Source organism: Dromiciops gliroides, chromosome 1 (genome assembly GCF_019393635.1).
Source record: "Dromiciops gliroides isolate mDroGli1 chromosome 1, mDroGli1.pri, whole genome shotgun sequence".
NCBI classification, from domain to species: Eukaryota; Metazoa; Chordata; class Mammalia; order Microbiotheria; family Microbiotheriidae; genus Dromiciops; species Dromiciops gliroides.
This window is the reverse complement of record NC_057861.1, coordinates 45,901,393-45,921,245: the sequence shown is the minus strand read 5'-3', so window position 1 is coordinate 45,921,245 and position 19,853 is coordinate 45,901,393.

The following is a 19,853-nucleotide window of genomic DNA, read 5'->3' as shown; positions in this document are numbered from 1 at the left end:
AGAGGGATCAAATAATTATATGGGTCATGAATCTGAGGATAAATCTAGAGTAAACAGAAAGAAAAGATGTATAAGGAAGAGGCTGAGATACATCTTTTTTTTTTTAGAAAGGAGTGAAAAAATGAAATTTTTAAAAGTCAATGAATGGGACTAGCTGAAGAAAAGGAGAGAAAGGGGGAATCTACTTGATTAACTGAGAGGGGAAAAGAGAGAAAAGAAATATATAATCAGATAAAAGCAGGAGAGAAAAAGGAACTGATAAAACCCTAATGGGAAAGGGGAAACAAACAAGAAAAGGTCAGAGGTGAGGGGGGAAGAGAACCAATGGGAACAAAGGCACCCTAAAGGAAGTAACTGAATGAACAAAATACTGTGTTTACAATTGGTGGGGGAGTGGAAGTCATAACTTCAAAAAAATTTTAGAGACAGATGGAGGAAAATATAAACCCAATTCCTAACTTTATTTTTCTAATAATTATACTGTATTTATTTTAACATTCATTTTTTAAAAAATTGAGTTATACATTCTCTCCCTCCCTCTAGTCCCTGCTCCACACATTAGAGAAGGCAAGCAATATGATATCAATTATATGTGTAAAATCAAGCAAAACATATTTATTTTCATGTTAGCCATCTTGCCAAAAAAAGAAAAAAAGAATAAGAAAGTAACTGTAAAAATGTATGTTTCAATCTCCACACAGAGCTCATCAGTTCTCTCTTCGGTAGCATTTTTTTTATCCTGAGTCCTTCAAAATTGTCTTGGATCATAGCTAAGTCTCACAGTTGATCATCATTACAATATTTCTGTTACTTTGTACAATGTTCTCCTTGTTCTGCTCACTTCACTTTGCATCAATTCATATAAGTCTTCCTAGGTTTTTCTGAAACCATCTTCTTCAACATTTCTTACAGCACAAAAATATTCCATTTTCAATTTTTTGCTGCCACAAAAAGAGCTGCTAGAAATATTTTTGTACATATAGGCCCTCTCCCTTTTTCTTTTCCCTTTAGAATACAAACCAAATAGTGGTATTTCTGGGTCAAAGGGTATACACAGTTTTATAGCCTTTTAGGTATAGTTCCAGACTGTTCTCCAGAATGGTTGAACCAGTTCACAGTTCCACCAGCAGTTTATTAGTCTCCTATTTTCCCACATCCCCTGCAGCATTTGTTGTATTTCTTTTCTGTCATGTTAGCTCATCTGATAGGTATGAAGTAGTACCTCAGAATTGTTTTAATTTACATTTCTCTAATCAATAGCAATTTAGAGCATTTTTATATGACTGTTGACAGCTTTGATTTCTTCTTCTGAAAACTGCCTGTTCATATACTGACCTTTTATTAATTGGCTAATTTCTCTAATTTTTATAAATTTGACTCAATTTCCTATAAATTTGAGAAAGGGCTTTATCAGAAAAACTTGCTATAAATTTTTCCCTATTCCCTGCTTTCCTTTTGATTGTGGTTTATTGGCTTTGTTTCTGCAAACCTTTTAAAATTAATATAATGGGGGGGGGGGGGCTGAGCCAAGATGGCAGAGGAAAGGCAGTGACTTCCCTGACCTCTCCCCAAAACCCCTCCAAATACCTTCAAATAATGCCATAGTACAATTGTTGGAGCAGCAGAACCAAAAAAAAGGACAGGCTGAAATAATTTTCCAGCCAAAGAAAGCTTAGAGGGTCAGCAGGAAAGGTCTGTTGTACCAGGGTAAGAATGGAGCATACTGAGTGGACCCAGCCCCAGACCCAGAGAACCAGGCCTTGGGAACCTCTGATTCAACTGTGGTAGCAGCTGCTTCTGGAACTCAGCCCATGGATGGAGACAGGAGCTCAGCCACAGTGCATACCCAGCCTGGAACAGACTGTGCCTCCAGGGTCTCAGAGTCTTCAGTGCCAGCAGCTTCTTCTGAGGCTTGGCTTGTGGACCAGTGAGGGAGTTTGGCTGTTGGCTGGGGTGATGTGGCTGCAGCCTCTGCTGGAGTTGGGGCTCTGATCCATTGAGCTGACTCTAATGGTTGCAGCCCAGTGGGAGAGGGCCACAGGCACACCAAGCTTCTGACCATAGAGAATCAGATTTCAATCAGACATCTGTTTCCAGGTTGAGATGAGTAGGAAAAGAAAGCAGTAGACTATAGAAAGCTTTTTTGGAAGGGAAAGTAGACCAGAATACAGCCTCAGAAGAAGATAATAACAAAGTCAAAGCTCCAACATCCAAAACTTCCAAGAAAAATATGAAGTGGTCTCAGGCCATGGAAACATTCAAAAGGGACTTTGAAGAGAAAGTAGGAGAGATAGAAGGAAGATTTAGAGAGGTAGAGGAAAGAATGGAAAGAGAAATGAGAGTGATGCAGGAGAGTCATTAGAAAAAAGTCAACAGCTTGAAAAGCTAAATGGAAAAGGAGATAAAAAAGCTCTCAGAAGAAAACAATTGCCCAAGAATTAGGATTGAACAAATGGAAGCTAGTGACTTTATGAGAAACCAAGACATAGTAAAGCAAATCCAAATGAATAAAAAATAGAGGGTAATATGAAATATCTCTTTGGAAAAACAGCTGACCTGGAAAATAGATCCAGGAGAGATAATTTGAAAATCATTGGTATACCAGAAAACCATGATCAAAATAAGAGTTTTGACAGCATCTTCCAAGAAATTATCAGGGGAAACTGCCCTGATATTCTAGAAGCAGAAGGTAAAATAGAAATTGAAAGAATCCACCAATCACCTCCTGAAAGAGATCCCAAAAGGAAAACTTCCAGGAATATTATAGCCAAATTCCAGAGATCCCAGGTGAAGGAGAAAATATTGCAAGCAGTTAGGAAAAAAGAATTCAAATTCTGTAGAGCTACAGTTAGGATAACACAAGATCTAGCAGCATCTATATTAAAGAACCAGAGGGCATGGAATATGATATTCTGGAGGGCAAAGGAACTGGGACTACAGCCAAGAATCACCTACCCAGCAAAACTGAGTATAATCTTTCAGGGGGGGAAATGGGACTTCGATGAAGAAGAGGACTTTCAGACATTTGTGATAAAAAGACCTGAACTGAATTGAAAATTTGATTTTCAAATACAAGAGCCTAGAGAAGCATAAAAAGGTAAACAGGAAAAATAAATCATGAGGGATATTAAAATATTAAACTGCCTACATTCCTACATGGGAAGATAATACTTCTAACTCATAAGAACTTTCTCAGTATTAGGGTAGCTGAAAGGAATATACTTAGAGGGCACAGGTGTGAATTGAATATGAAGAGATGATATCTGTAAAGCATTTATTTTTTTGTTTATCCTTGTTTTTTGTGGGCCAGGCAGAGTGGAGTGGCTTATGTGTGGTGATGGATTTGGGCTCGGAGCCTCCTGAGTCCAGGGCTGGCGCTTTGTCCACTGTATCACCTAGCTGACCCACGAGGACATCTTTAAAATAAAGTTAAGGGGTAAGAGGAATGCACTGGAAGAAAGGGAAATGGAGAGGTTGACTGGAGAAAAGAAGCTCACATAAAAGAAACAAGAAAAAGCTTATAGAGTGGAAGGGAAGATGGGGAAGGAGTGGGGGAGTGAGTGAACCTTACTCTCATCAGAGTTGGCTCAAAGAGGGAATAACCCACACACTCAAGTGTGTATAGTAATATATTTTGCCCTGAGGGAAACTGGAAGGGGAAGGAGATAAGCGGGGGGAGAGGGGCAAAGGAAGGAAGGACAGATTGGGGGAGGGGGAAATAAAAGGCAAAACATTTTTGAGGAGGGATAGGGTGTAGGAAGATAGAAAATAGAGTAAATACCAAGGGGAGGGAATAAGGTGGAGGTTAATACAGTTAGCAATAGTAGCTGTGAAAGAAATGATGAGCAAGATGATATCAGAAGGACGTATGAAAAATGCAGACCATTAGCAGAGAAATAACTGATGGTATCTGAATACAGATTGAAGTATAGTTTTATTTGTTAGCTCATCTTTCTAAAGTTGTTGTGTCTATTTTCTCTCACAACCTGACTAATGTGAAGATGTTTTGCATAACTGCACATGTATGACTTATATTGAATTGCTTGGTTTCATAGGGAAGGTTGAGGACAGAGGGAGGAAGAAAATTTAGAACACAAAGTTTTAAAAAATCAATGTGAAAAAAATTAATGTAATCAAAATTATCCATTTTACTTCTTGAGATTCTCTCTATCTCTTGTTTGGTCATAAACTCTTTCCTTATCCATGCATATAATAGGCATTTTTTCCATGCTCCCCTAATTTGCTTATATCATACCTTATGTCTAAATCATGTACCCATTTTGACCTTATCTTAATTTACAGTGTAAGAGGTTGATTTATGCCTACTTTCTGTCAAACTGCTTTCCAGTTTTCCCAGCGATTTTTGTCATTCTGTGTAAATTCTTAGTAAATTCTTGCCCCAAAAGCTTGGATCTTTAGGTTTATCAAACATTAGATTAGTATGGTCATTTACTATTCCATATTGTATACCTAATCTATTCCACTTATCCACCAGTCTATTTTTTTTTGCAGGGCAATGATGGTTAAGTGACTTTCCCAGGGTCACACAGCTAGTAAGTATCAAGTGTTTGATGCCAGATTTGAACTCAGGTTTCCCATGTATGGAATGGTTCTCATGAATCCAGGGCAGGTGCTTTATCCACTGTACCACCTAGCTGCCCCACCACCACTCTATTTGTGTGTGTGTGTGTGTGTGTGTGTGTGTGTGTGTGTGTGTGTGAGGCAATTGGGGTTAAGTGACTTGCCCAGGGTCACACAGCTAGTGTTAAGTGTCTGAGTCCAGATTTGAACTCAGGTCCTCCTGAATCCAGGGCCAGTGCTCTATCCACTGCACCACCCAACTGCCCTCCTCCTCCTAATTTTAAATATTAATGGATATCTTATTCCTAACTTTAAATGTTAATGTTTAAATGGATTAAACAATTCAGTAAAATGAAAAAAGAATAACAAATTCAATAAAAAAAACAAAATCCTATAATATGTTGCTTACAAGGAACACATTTAAAAAACAAAGGCATACCCAATGCAAAACTAAAGAAATATAAAAAAATTTACTTCGCATTAAGTGAATTCAAAAAGTAGGCACTAGAGTCACACTCTCAGACAAAGCAAAAACAAACATTTAAGAAATTAAAAGACATAAACAAGGAAACTATATTATGCTGAAAAGAACAATATACAACAAACTAATCTTAGTAATAAACTTAAATACCTCAATTGCCTTAGCATCCACATTCATAAAGGAAATATTACCTGAGCTGCAAGAAGACATAAACAGTAATACAATAGTACTGAGACTTCAGTATCCCTCTATCAGTTTTCTATGTGTAACAGAAAGATAAACAAAAGGGAAAATATGGAACTGAACAAATTTTTGGAGAAACTAGATTTAAAAGACTTGTGGCACCTTTTCAGTGGAACAGCAAAAGATACACATTTCTCTGTCCCACATGAAACTTTTACACAAATAGGGCAAAGAGATATTGAAAACAAATGCTAAAGGCAGAAATAATTAATACATCTCTTTTACGGACCACAATGCAATAAAAATCTAAATTGGTTCAGGGACCACAAACAAAACATACATTCCCAAATGGAAACTTAACAATAAAATCTTCTATAATAAGGGAGTCAAAGAACAAATCATAGAAACCATAACTATGTAAAAGAAAATGATAATGGTGAAACAACATGCCAAAATGTCTGGGACACAGCTAAAGCAATCCTCAGAGGGAAAAACATATCTTTACAATCATACATTAACAAAATAGAGAAAGAGGATTAAAGATTTGAATATGCACTTTAAAATTTTTATTTTTAACTCATGGGATAAAACAAGCATTTCCATAATAGAGTACAATAAAAAAGATAATTGCACACAAAACTACAAATCTACTATGCACGACTTGCTATTCCTTTCAAATATTTAACAAAATTATCATATAAATTACTCTTTTTTTATTCCCTCACCCCTACCTCCCACCCTAGAGATGGCTACCCTTAGATACAAATATATACACAAACACACACACATACATATATATATATATATATGCAAATTTATTCTATACATACTTCTCTTTATCAATTCTTTCTCTGGATCCAAATAGCATCTTTCTTCATACATTCTTTTTTTTTTTTTTTTGGCGGGGCAATGGGGGTTATGTGACTTGCCCACAGTCACACAGCTAGTAAGTGTCAAGTGTCTGAGGCTGGATTTGAACTCAGGTACTCCTGAATCCAGGGCCAGTGCTTTATCCACTGCACCACCTAGCCGCCCCTCATACATTCTTTTTTTTTTTTCTTTTTTTTTGTGTATGAGGTATTTTATTTTTTCCATTACATGTAAAGATAGTTCTTAACTTTTGTTTATACATGCTTTACAATTTCAGATTTTTCTCCCTCCCACCCCTCCCTCCCCCCCTCCCCTAGACAGCAGGTAATCTGATATAGGTTATATCTATATATCTCTATACATATACATATAGATATAGATATAGATATAGATATAGATATATACACACACACATATATATACACAAAATAACATTAATCCTATTTCTGCATTAATCCTGTTACAAGAGAAAGAATCAGAGCAGTGATGCAAAACCTCAAAATAGAAAGAATAAAAAAAACCAACAGCACCCAAAACAAAAGAAATAATATGGTTCAATCAGCATCTATACTCCACAGTTCTTTCTTTCTTTTTTTTTTCTTGGATTTGGAGATCCTCTTCTATCATGAGTTCCCTGGAACTCTTCTGTACCATTGCATTGGTGAGAAGAATATAGTCCATCACAGTAGGTCAACACTCAATGTTGATGATACTGTGTACAATGTTCTTCTGGTTCTGCTCATCTCACTCATCATCAGCTCACATAAGACCCTCCAGGTTTCTCTGAACTCTTCCTGCTCATCATTTCTTACAGCACAATAGTATTCCATTGCCCTCATACATTCTTTATAGTTAATTTTGGTATTTCTAATAGTCAAAATAACTTATTCACTCAAAGTCATTCTTAAAATAATATTGCTGTTACTGTATACATTGTTCTCTCAGTTCCACTCATTTCACTCTTCATTGTAAAAATTCAAAAATAAAAAAAATAAATCTAAAATAAGCACAAAAGAAGAGTTATGGAAAATTAGAGGGGAAATATATCAATTGGAAACAAAAAACATAGAAATGATCAAATTAAAAGCTGATTCTTTGAAAAGGCTAATAAAATTGATAAACCTTTAGCTCATCTGATTAAAAAGAAGGCAGGAGGGGCAGCTAGGTGGCGCAGTGGATAAAGCACCGGCCCTGGATTCAGGAGTTCCTGAGTTCAAATCTGGCGTCAGACACTTGACACTTACTAGCTGTGTGACCCTGGGCAAGTCACTTAACCCCATTGCCCCGTAAAAAAAAAAAAAAAAAAAAAAGAAGGCAGGAGGGGGGAGGCTAGATAGCACAGTGGATAAAGCACCGGCCCTGGATTCAGGAGTACCTGAGTTCAAATCCGGCCTCAGACATTTGACACTTACTAGCTGTGTGACCCTGGGCAAGTCGCTTAACCCCCATTGCCCCGAAAAAAAAAAAAAGAAGGCAGGAGAAAATAGAATAAAGATGATAATTAAATCAATGGGAGCTGATGAAATCACCAAGTGAAATAGTATAGAAGGAGAAGAGAAGATGGTCCAGGACATGGCCCTGTGAGACACCCATGATTAGCAGGCATGACCTGGATGAAGATCTAACAAAGAACACCAGCTTTCTATAGGAATTTCAAGGATTCCTAAGCTTCATAGTCCTGGTTGGAAAAGGGGCCATTTTCTAAACTGTGCCAGATTCAGTGCTTACCTCCCTAGAAATCCCAAGTTCAAGAGTTCTGAGACCCAGATTTCTATCAAGGGGACTTCCTGAACCCCAGTCTTCTGGATAGAAGAGGGGGGATTTCCTGGGCAGTAGGATCCCAGAACCTAGCCTTCTGGTGAAAGAAGGGGGATTTCCTGGACAGCACGAGCCTCAAGGTCACATCTCTAGCAACCCCAAGTTCAAGAATTCAGGGTTCAACCTTCTAGAGAGAGAAGAGCTTCCAGACATCCCTAACCTCTTGGAAAGAGATAATCTACATGACTCCCCCTTCTTTCTTCCCCCACCCTCCCTCCATCACTTTCAAACTGGACAATCAGTAGAGGAGTCATGTCATGGGGTTGGGGGAGGACAACAGACCTAGACTTTGCCTGTCATTTTTATAGTGAGTATATTTATTTGGACAGTTCAGGTCCAATGAGAAGATGGTTGCATTTCTTCTCCCGAGAGAAGCCTTAAGGCTTAAATTTTACATGGATTTCTGAGGCAAAAAGTGGAACTGAATCTACTGTCAGTGAGTTTCCTATCTAGTAACTCCAAGCTCTTTTCCCTTCCAGGTTGAAAGATAAGGGGCAGGGGCAGCTAGGTGGCTCAGTGGATAGAGCACCGGCCCTGGAGTCAGGAGGACCTGAGTTCAAATCTGGCCTCAGACACTTAACACTTACTAGCTGTGTGACCCTGGGCAAGTCACTTAACCCCAATTGTCTCACTAAAAAAAAAAGAAAAGAAAAGAAAAGAAAGAAAGATAAGGGGCAGCATCCAAGCCATAGGGAGGAAGTTAGTGTAGGTCTTTGCGGCTAAAGGTGAGACTCAGTGGAATGTTGAGGAGGTTCTTTCCTAGCAGCCTCAAATTTGTTTCCATACTGAGGGGAGTAAAAAACCACAAGGTGATGCTATGAGTCTAAGAGCCTGTTTAGTTCCTGGGAAAAGATGGTACTACTCAAAAAAGAATTATAAAACGCCTTGGCTCTGAAGTCAAGGATATGGGTTCAAATCCCACCTCTAATTTTTATTACTTGTGTGTTCTTGGACAAGTCATCTAATTTACCTGAGGCTCAGTTTTCTCATCTTTAAACTGAGGGGTTTGGGCTAGATGACCTCTGATCTGTTGCAGCTCTACATTTATGACCAATACAATCCCATGGTTGTTTGTGAACTATTCTAAGTCCTTGAAGCTTCATCTTCATTGTGTGTGTGAGAGACAGAGACAGAGACAGAGACAAAGACAGAGAAAGACAAAGACAGAGAAACAGAGACACACAGAGAGACAGACAGAGACAGAGAAACACAGAGACAGACAGACAGACAGACAGAGATGTGAAAAAGGCTATCTTGTAATAATGATTCTTTTGTTTCCTTTCTAGTTAAGTTTTCTCTTGAGTGTGCAGACTCTGCTGACTCGTTTACTTACATGGGTGGAGACGTATACTCAGGCTATGTTCAAGCTATATTTTGAGATTTCCCAGAAGAATCACATGGAGGGTAAGAGGACATGAAGCTCCCAATGTGCTTCTGCCTCTGCCTCAGACAGCTGTTAATGACTCAGCTCTCTGTAACCTCATCAAATTGATCAAGGAACTCGGGGGAGGGGGGGAGAACAGCATAAGATTTGACAACCTCAATATGGATCCTAGTTCAAGTGCTTGCCTTCAGTGACATATTGGGGATTTATCTAACAGAGAAGGTGAAATGGGTGAAAGGGACAAAAATTTAAAAATTAGAACAGGGATGACTGCAACCAATCCCTTTTTTATAGGCCAATAGAAAAGGATGGCTCTGACCTATACAATCTGAGCCAAGCAAATCAGGCCCTTTCAAAGCAGACTCTACAAGGAGTCAAGACTTTGTCAAATGGGCATATTCATATCCTTTTCTAACATTAAGAAACTGCTGAACACTATTTTCATTTTTGTTGTTGCTTTTTTGTTATTATTCTTGTTTATTTTTTCCTTTTGTTCTGATCAATATGGAAATATGTCTAACATGATTATAATGTATAACCTATATCAAATTGCTTACTGGCTTCAGGAGTGGGGAGGGAAGGGAGGATGGGAGAAAAATTTGGAACTCAAAAAAATATCTTTACATGTAATTGAGAAAAATTAAATTAATTAATTAATTAAAAAAAAAGAAATTGCTGAATTAAATCCAACACAGGACCATTGTCCTGGGGTGCTGCACCCACTCCCATTTCCACCAAGGAGACCCTTTGCACTAGACCCAGGAATGTAGTCTGGATGGGGCTAATACCTGAGAAAGCCTGATGTGATGTGATGGGTGAGCCTGATCCAGGATACTTCCTATTAGTTTAGGTTCAGTGCTGGAATGAAATAAGACACTTATAAGTCATACAACAATAAACAAAAGTAAGTTTATTTAGCCAAAGCATTGACCATGTCCAAAAAAATGTCTTATTCTGCACTTTGAGACTATCTTCTCTCTGTCAGGAGGTATATAGCATTCTCTATCATCAGTCCTCTGGAACCATGATTGGGTCATCGCATCGATCAGAGTTCTGAAGTCTTTTAGAGATGTTCATTTGTACAAGGCCATTGTTATAGAATAAATTAGTCCCCTGGTTCTGTTCACTGTACTCTGCATCAGTTCATCCAAGCCTTTGTTAGCACTTAGCTTGAATAGATGCTCCTTCCCTAGCCTCCATATGGAAACATATCTGGTCAGTGGAGCAGGGCATCTGTCTCATGCAGCCTTGGAATATCTTCCAAGTCTGAAGGGCCCTACCTCAATGTTTGTAGGCTTCTTATGCTCTTAAGTGACCAGGAAGCCATTTCAATACAGTCAGAGGCCTCCAGAAAACTGCATGAAGGAAGGTATATAGCCTTACCTCCCTAGACCAATCAATTCCTAGGGACAGATTTGTTGCCTTTTAGGGAGAGAAAAAATAACTAGTCTTTTCCATGTGGCAGAGGGAGGGGGAACCCCAGTAGAAAATGGTCCTATCAAGCCTGTCTTCTAATAAAAAGAAGGCTAGACTCCCTTTTGTCACATTCTTTGGCTAGTTAAGCCCCCTACCCCTTTGCCTGGAGCAAATTATTTAAATCTTAGATTTTGGCTCCCACGCAGGGTTTTCTCCAAAGGGAAATAAAAAGTCACCCAATGTAACATATGAATCAGGTATGGGACAGGTATTGCCTACACACAAAATAATACTAAAACACAAGAATACTAACTCTAACCACTGCTATACCTGGCTGGGAGACTGATACTTAAACCATGCAAACATGTAAGACTGCTTCTTTTAAGGCATGTTATATTTGGCCTTAGCCCTGCACTGTCTCCCCACAAAGAGCCTTTGGGCCTCCTACCTAAAGGCTTGGCTTCCTCTTCTTGGTGGTGGTTGAGTTTGGCTATGCAGACGCTTCCCTTGCCACCAGTCAGTTCCACTTATTGGATCCAGGACCTCCAGATCTTTTGAACTCATGAAGTCTCAGCTTTGAGATGTCCACCTCAAAAATGATATTCAGGGGGGCAGCTAGGTGGCACAGTGGGTAAAGCACCGGCTCTGGATTCAGGAGTACCTGAGTTCAAATCTGGCTTCAGACACAACACTTACTAGCTGTGTGACCCTGGGCAAGTCACTTAACCCCCATTGCCCCGCCAAAAAAAAAAAAAAAAAAAAGACATTCAGTCACCTACTCAGATTTGAGCTCATCTCATTGAGTCCATACGACACATGAGAGTAGTAATGGGGTTGGGGAAAGAGCATAGCCCATCATTCCCAATCTTATGGAGATACCAGAAACAGAGTTTGCCACACAGGAGAGTTAAATCAAAAAACCAAAATGGAAACTGTTTCTCCTTTTAGCTCAGATAGTGTCCCCACCATCTGCTGCTATCATGGGACCAAGGGACTACTCAGGGTTTGGCACATCACAGCATGTCCTTTCATCAAGGGTCACCACTCGGCCAGAAGCTGCCAGGAAATTTGTCATCTCCAACATGCAAATGGTGAGTCACACATATGGATAGCCAGAAACAGGGAATATCTCTATATACTCTATACGACCCACATCACATTTCACAGGGAAATGCAACCAAAGGCCTCCTGTAAAATTATCAAGTTTCCATCTCCTACAGTTCCTTTCCCTTTATACAAACCAGGGTCTTGGCCCCTCTCATCAGGTGACAAAAACAATTGCCAATATAGAGTGTTAGATGGTTTTGAAAACAATGATCCATCTTAACTCAGAGCCTCTTTTCCTGGAGTTTATGCATGAACCCCCCTACCTTGAGTTTGAATGACCAAGGTTCCAGGGGCCCAGTCTGCTAGTAAATGGGAAGAGAAAGTTGGAGTCCAGCTTGGCAGGAATCAGTATATATAAGAGAGAGCACATAATAGCTATCTCCAAATAGCTGAAGGAAAATCAATGAGAAGATAGACTTGACATGCTTGGCTTCACCTCTAAGAAAATAATTGGAACACTGGTGAGGAACTTGCAAAGAGAAAATTTGGAATTCAAGATAAGGAAAAACTTCTGTAAAACCTGGATATTTCCACTCTATATGTTGCTGTTAAGTGATTTTATATTCAGTCATGGATGAGTCTTCATGACCCCATTTGGGGTTTTTCTTGATAAAAATTATGGAGTGGTTTTCCATTTCCTTCTCCAGTTCATATTACATATGAAGAAACTAAGGCAAACAGGGTTAAATGACTTGCCCAGAGTCACACAGTTCGTGTCTGAGGCTGAATTTGAACTCAGTTCCTCCTGACTCCAGGGCCGGCACCACCTAGCTGTCTTCTATCATATATGAGTCCTCCTAAAAGCCACACAAAATTCAAGGTATATTATAGGTCAACAGTCATTCACAACCATAGCTAAAAAAACACCCACTGGTGTGTTTCTTTTACAATTAAACCAGATGAAGGAAAAAAAACAGATAATATATTAGTTCAAAGCAAAAAAGATTTATCAACATCTATGTGGGGTGTTAAACAATGTGGCAAAATAAGTAACAGGAAAGATATATACATGTACACAGAGGTGTACTCTCCTATATGTTGCCACAACAGAAATGGGAGAGGAGACACACACACACAAAGAACATACTTGGTCAGTGTAGCCTGTGTTGCTAGGGAACGATTTCATCTGGGATACCTCTTTGCCTCTGACCCTAATGCTTTGTCTCCCATGGTCACTTAGGTCCTGGGCTTTGACCAGATATCTCTGCTGAGTTAAGTCTGCTGGTTTCCATTGGCTTCTCCACAATTCAGCTCTCTGTTGTTGTTATGAAATTTTTCTGTTATTGTAAGATAGGGGATTTGGCTTTCTTATCTTATGACATCAAGGGCTATCTGGTTCTTTGTCATCTAAACCAGTGGCATCAAACTGAAATGAAAATGGATCCCTGCTGGCTATAATATTGACTTGGGAAACCATAAATTATAATCATCTATGCCGTGTTGTATTTTTCTTTGTTTTGTAAATCATTTCCCAATTACATTTTGGAGGGACAATGAGAATATTAAAATTGTTGTTACAAGTAATTGCAGGAAAAATAAAATACTAATTTTTTAAAAAAGAAAGAAAGGCTGGGGCAGCTAGATGGCACAGTGGATAAAGCACTGGACCTGGATTCAGGAGGAACTGAGTTCAAATCTAGCCTCAGACACTTGACACTTACACTTACTAGCTGTGTGACCCTGGGAAAGTCACTTAACCCTCATTGCCCCACAAAAAAAGAAAGGAAGGAAGGAAGAAAGAAAAGAAAAGAAAAGAAAAAAGAAGAGAAGAGAAAAGAAAAGAAAAGGAAAGGAAAGGAAAGGAAAGGAAAGGAAAGAAAAGAAAGGCTGCTGGTAATCTAAAGGCAGGAAGTAGATAGAGCAGAGTAGATAGTGGGTAGAGCACTGGGCCTGGAGAGAGGAAGGCCTGAGTGCAAATCCTGCCTGGGACATTTACTAGCTGTGTGACTCTGGGCAACTCATTTCACCTCTGTCTGCTTCGGTTTGCCCAACCGTAAAGTGTGTATAATAACAGCACCTACCTCCCAGGGTTAATGTGAGTACCAAATGAAATCATTTTTGTAAAGCACATAGAATGGTGCCTAGCATATAAGAGGTGCTTAATAAATGCTTGTTTCCCTTCCTTCCTTTGGGGGAAATCCTAGACATAAGTGATACCTAATTTTATTTATGAGATTTTCCTGGAATAATCCCAGGTAAGGGGCAAAATGAGCCAGAACATATGAAAAACTCCTGCTTAGTTGGCATCCCACACAACTGATCTTGTTTTCCATAGATCCAGAACCTTGGCTTCTTTCTGGAAAGAGACCCCTACCCCACCATCTTGACACATCCATCCATTCAACAAACATTTATTTGGCCCCACTGCTCAGTGTCTCACAGAACAACACAGTCATTAGAAAAGATCATCCCTTGCCCTCAAAGCAGCCTGTCTCTTCAAATCAAGTCTGGGATTTCAAGGAATAGAGATGCAGCCACACGCCCCCTCCAGTCTATCTACTGGGTTTGTTGATAGAATATGAACCTAAACACACTTGCGGGAACACTCATTCATACCAAAAGCTACAACGAGACATATTTCTGGACTTTCCTGATGCTGATGGGTCTATGTCTTAATCTCTAACTAGAAAGTGAAACTGCATGCCTAACTTCTGAAAGGAAATCAACTCTATTCAGACACACGTTGATTCTGAATGGCCCACACGTGGTAGGGGTGAGCTATGCAAAGTGACAAAGAGAGCCAGGGCTTTTTACAAGTGAGTTTATCTAGGGTAAGCAGACCTCAAGTAGAAATCATATGTCAGATAAGGATAAACCCAGTAGATGGTAGAATTCCTTTGGTATCAGGGACTGCATTTATGGATTCATCAGTCATTCCAACAGAAGCAGCAAGGCACACTGAAGAAGAGAGAAGAAGCGGTATATGCCATGCAAATCAAATCACTGTTGCCCATGATGAAGACACCCTAGAACCCTGAGAGAATTGATATTATTCTATTTTTTTTTTTTTGGTGAGGCAATTGGGGTTAAGTGACTTGTCCAGGGTCACACAGCTAGTAAGTATTAAGTGTCTGAGGCCGGATTTGAACTCAGGTCCTCCTGACTCCAGAGCCGGTGCTCTATCCACTGTGCCACCTAGCTGCCCCTTATACTATTATATTAATGACTCAGTATTAATTGTAATCTACCCTTTTCCCCCTTTATTTTCTGTAAAGGCCCAACTCCTTTTAAGGTCAATCATTCTCTGAAGGGCATGGCTGATTGATAGGATTGTTCCTAGCCCTTGAAGAATATGCTCATCAGTTTTGGGCAGGACCCCACCCAACTAGGAGACTCAATTTCTCTTTAGAATAAACACAGAATCCAGTCTGGGCAAGGTCTTACCCTAAGGAAAGGAAACCCTGTCCTTGGTCCCCTCCATTAGAGTTTAGGGTGACCCAGCTCATGAAAGAGAAAACTAAGCAAAGAGGTCAGGATGGACAAGGCGTCTCCCTGCTGGAGGTTCATGATCAAGTCATATTCTCAGCAGGAGCAGCTGAAGACTTTTAGCCCACCTCCTCAATAAATGTCCACCAATCAAGGTTGATTTCTACTTGTTAGGGGAATTCCTTTTCAGAAGGTATTTTAGGTGTCTCGGGGTTTCCTTTTGGCATCTTTGGTTACTGAGAGAAACCACTGACCATCAATTTGTTGATTGCTAATTAATAAGTTGATTAATAATTGATTTAATTAATACTAATTGCTAATTAATAAGTTGATTATTAATTACCCAGAAACTCTGTTTCTTGGAGTTTTCATTCCTCTCAACCCTGAGCTCAAGAGCCAAGGGAATAACACTGCCCCCCCCCAAGACCACCAGCTCTACTTTGAGTCTGGCTCTCAAAATGATGATCAAGGGGAGTGACTTCCCTCCTAACCTCACCACTCTGAATACTAACTGCAAATAAACTGCTATCAGTGGGCAGATGTGAACCAAAAAAGCAGGAGAAATAGCAATATCTCCAAGACCACTTGCCCTGCTTCTAGCCATTCTAAGAACCAACAACCCCTATGATGAAGGTGCTGACCAACCCCACCAACTTCATCTACAGAGCAAGCAAGTCAACCTACACAGGGCACAAGACACCCTAAGGAAAGACAAGAGGTAGCCTGTGCCAGACAAGTCACACAACTACCACTACATTGACCACCACCTCCTCTCAGACTCTGGAGATAGCCCAGGACTTTGAGCCCAAGAGTCTGTCAGACTACTAGCCCTGTTTCCAATCCAGCCCCCAAAGCCATCATCCAGAGAATCAATCATCGTGGACATTTGACCTCATTACAACTGCTGGTGCTGTAGCCCCTGCCTCCTCGTCAGCAGCCACAGCTACTCACTAGAACTGGAAAAAAAATGTTTTTCTTTTCTTTTCTTTCTTTCTTTTTTTTTTGTGGGGCAATGAGGGTTAAGTGACTTGCCCAGAGTCACACAGCTAGTTAAGTGTCAAGTGTCTGAGACTGGATTTGAACTCAGGTCCTCCTGAATCCAGGACCGGTGCTTTATCCATTGCGCCATCTAGCTGCCCCGGAAAAGAATATTTTTTATCCCCAAAGTCCTTGGCATCATCAAATAGTCTACCTTCAGAAATGGATATGGTGATTCCAGAGGACCAGAGATAAGGCATTCTGTCCACCTCCTGAGAGAGAGGTGATGAGCCCAGGGGGCAGGAGACACACATTTTTGGACCTAATCGATATGGGAATTTGCTTTGCTTATGTGTTGTAAAGGTTTTGGTTTTCCCTTTTTTTCCCCAGGAGAAGGAAATATAAATGCTTGTTTATTAAAGAAAAAAGAATCAATTAATTTCACTGATATAAATGACAATTAAAAATGCATTATGATCTGATTTGCCACTAAACCCTAAGGACCACTGGGCTTTTTCCATTTGCTCTGCAGATAAATCTTCTCCATTAGAGGTAAGCTTCTTGAGAACAGACTATCTTACATTTCTAATTGCATCCCTTAGCACTTAGCACAATTCCTGGCATTCAGTAAGTGCTTAATAAATTCTTTTTGAAAGTGTATTCCGGGAGCAGCTAGGTGGCGCAGTGGATAAAGCACTGGCCCTGGATTCAGGAGTACCTGAGTTCAAATTTGGCCTCAGACACTTGACACTTACTAGCTGTGTGACCATGGGCAAGTCACTTAACCCCCATTGCCCCACAAAAAAGAAAAGAAAGTGTATTCCAACTCTCTCACTGTCTCTGTCTCTCTTTGTTTCTCTCTGTCTCTCTATTTTTGACTGTCTGTCTCCCCTGCCTTTCCCTTTTGGGAAAGGTCTTAACAGTCTTTACCACTGTCTATTAGGACAAATGAGATGGCAAGGGATAATGTTAATACATGACAGGACATGAATGAGATGTAAACAAAGTGGGTCAAAGGGAGGAAGATCAAATGAGGAGTGGGGAGAGGTCCAGAATAGGGAGCGATCACTTCCAACTGAGGGTGGAATAATCCAGAAAAGGGGTTCTTGGAGGAGGTGGCATTGGAGCTGGGCCTTTGAGCCAGAGATGGAGACAGGGACAGACCATGAAAACTCCCGTGCTCATTGAAGGAGTGCCTGTGCCTTGGGTCTGCATGTTGGGGAGCGGTGATTCAGGCCAGGGACTTTCAGAGTGTGAATTCACCCTCATATCTGCCTGCCCTACCCTGTCTCAGGGCTCTTCGGGACCTCACCCAGTTTTTTGCTTTGAATCTCGTTACCAAATATACCCCTGCACCCTCATGTTACCATGAGTTAAATGATAATTTTCAGAAAAAAAGACAGGCTACCAGCTCTCTGAGACTCTCTACTTGCTGGAGAATCTTATAATTACAGAATTACTGAGCTAGAAGAAATCATCTCACTTGAACCCAATCCCAACCCTGACATCAAGTTTCACAAAATGCTTCATATATGTCATCTCATTTGATCCTCATGACAAGCCTGGGGAGTAGGTACTATAATCATCCCCATTTGACAAATGAGGAAACTGAAACTGAGAGAGGTTAAGTGACTTGCCCAGGGTCACATGGCTAGGAAGTATCTAAAGTAGAATTTGAACTCGAGTCTTCCTGACTTCAGGCCCAGTGTTCTCCCCACAGCACCCCCTGAACACACTATGATTTATGCAGGAGTAGGACCCATGTCTTCTGACTTCCAGTATGGGGCTATTTCCACTGCACCACAGTAATTTAGGGATTCTCCAAAGAGAGAAAGATTTCTAACAAAGTCCTTCTGCCTTAATCTCCCTGTCATGGTGCTGGGAAGATGATCGTATCCATGAGTACTTCCCCAGTGATAGGAGATATGATGAAGGGCAAAATGCCAAAGAGGAAAGAATGAATAAAATGGGGTTACGGTGTCTATGGAGAGAACAGTATAAAAAGTGGGACTAAGTTGAGGGGAGAGAAGAAGAGAGGACCTAGAACCAACTAGAAATGAGTGATAAATTGCTCAATCAGCACGAAACCCAAAGGTCCCACCTTGGATTGAGTTTCCAGAGAGTCAGAGAAGAACCCTTAAACTCAGCAGAGAGGAAGAGGGACAGGGTCACGTAAAGGAAGCCAGTTTTTTGGATGAACCCAAGCATTAAGGAGCCCAACAGGTCGAATCTAGTAGTAGTAGTAGTAGTAGTAGTAGTAGTAGTAGTAGTAGGCCTCCACCAGTCGCAGACGACCATGGATCAGTGCCTTGAAGAGCCACAGGCCACATTGTGGCTGTGCAGTCCGATGTGGGAGCCGCAGCTCCTGAGTGACTTATAACCAGTAACTGCCGCATCCCGTGTTATATCTACCCCATAAGGAGTAGCTGGAGTATGCTCTCCAGGGTGCTGGCCTGGGCAGATCAATATGGAAAACAAGCTGTTGCCCATGCAGCAGGTTTTCCCTCTCCGAGACATTGGTGAATCCAAAGGAGAGGCAGAGCCAATACAGTTTGGCACCAGTGCCGCTGCACTATATATATATATATATATATATATATATACACATACACATACATACATACATACATATACACTATATATACATATATGTATGTATGTATGTATGCATATGTATATTGTGATGAAATAATGGGATTTAGCAGATACTCAAAGACCCACCTGGAGATTAATCAAGACTGATTAAATCAAGTGAGAGTGATTGACTGCTGATTAAGCCTACTTCAAGTTAATTGGATTGTATCAAGTTAATTGGATTGTGATCATACCTGGCTATCCCTTAAGAAGGTGTAATTCTCAGAAACTAGACTGTGAACTCAACTTGAGAACACCTTCAAAGACAATGGATTTGGATGATGCCAACCAATAACCTTGAAGCAGTGTGTAAGGACCGCCTCTGTTCCAGATCTATAAATAAGCTTCCAAAAACAGCTTGAGAAGGAGTAGCCTTTTTTTTACCGGCTTGGCGGGACTCCTGGTAGCGCGGCACAGACGGTCTGACTCACTCCAAAGGTGGCCTAAATCGGTTTGGTGAGTTTTTATAAGGAATATAGACTAAGCCTAGATTTAAGACGATTTGTACTGTATTTCTATTTTCCTATCCTTCTAATCAACAACACCTTGTATACAATAAAGGCTCTATCTAGAAAACCAGAAGCTTCTTCCATTTACTAGTCTGGGAGATAAATTAAGGGAAGGGTTAAGTAGGGGAGATTTATGATCTAATATCCAATTTTAAATCTCACAATATATATATAATAACATTAAACATATTTCTGCATTAGTCATGTTAGAAGAATCAGAGCAATAAGGAAAAAGCTCAAAAAAGAAAAACAGCACCAAAACCAAAAGAAATAGTATGGTTCAATCAGCATCTATATTCCACAGTTCTTTTTTTTTTTTCTGGATTTAGAGAGGCTTTTCCATCATGAGTCCTTTGGAACTTTCTTGTACCATTATATTGGTGAGAAGAATCTAGTCTCTCACAGTTCATCAACACATAATGTTGATGATACTGTGTATAATGTTCTTCTGGTTCTGCTCATCTCA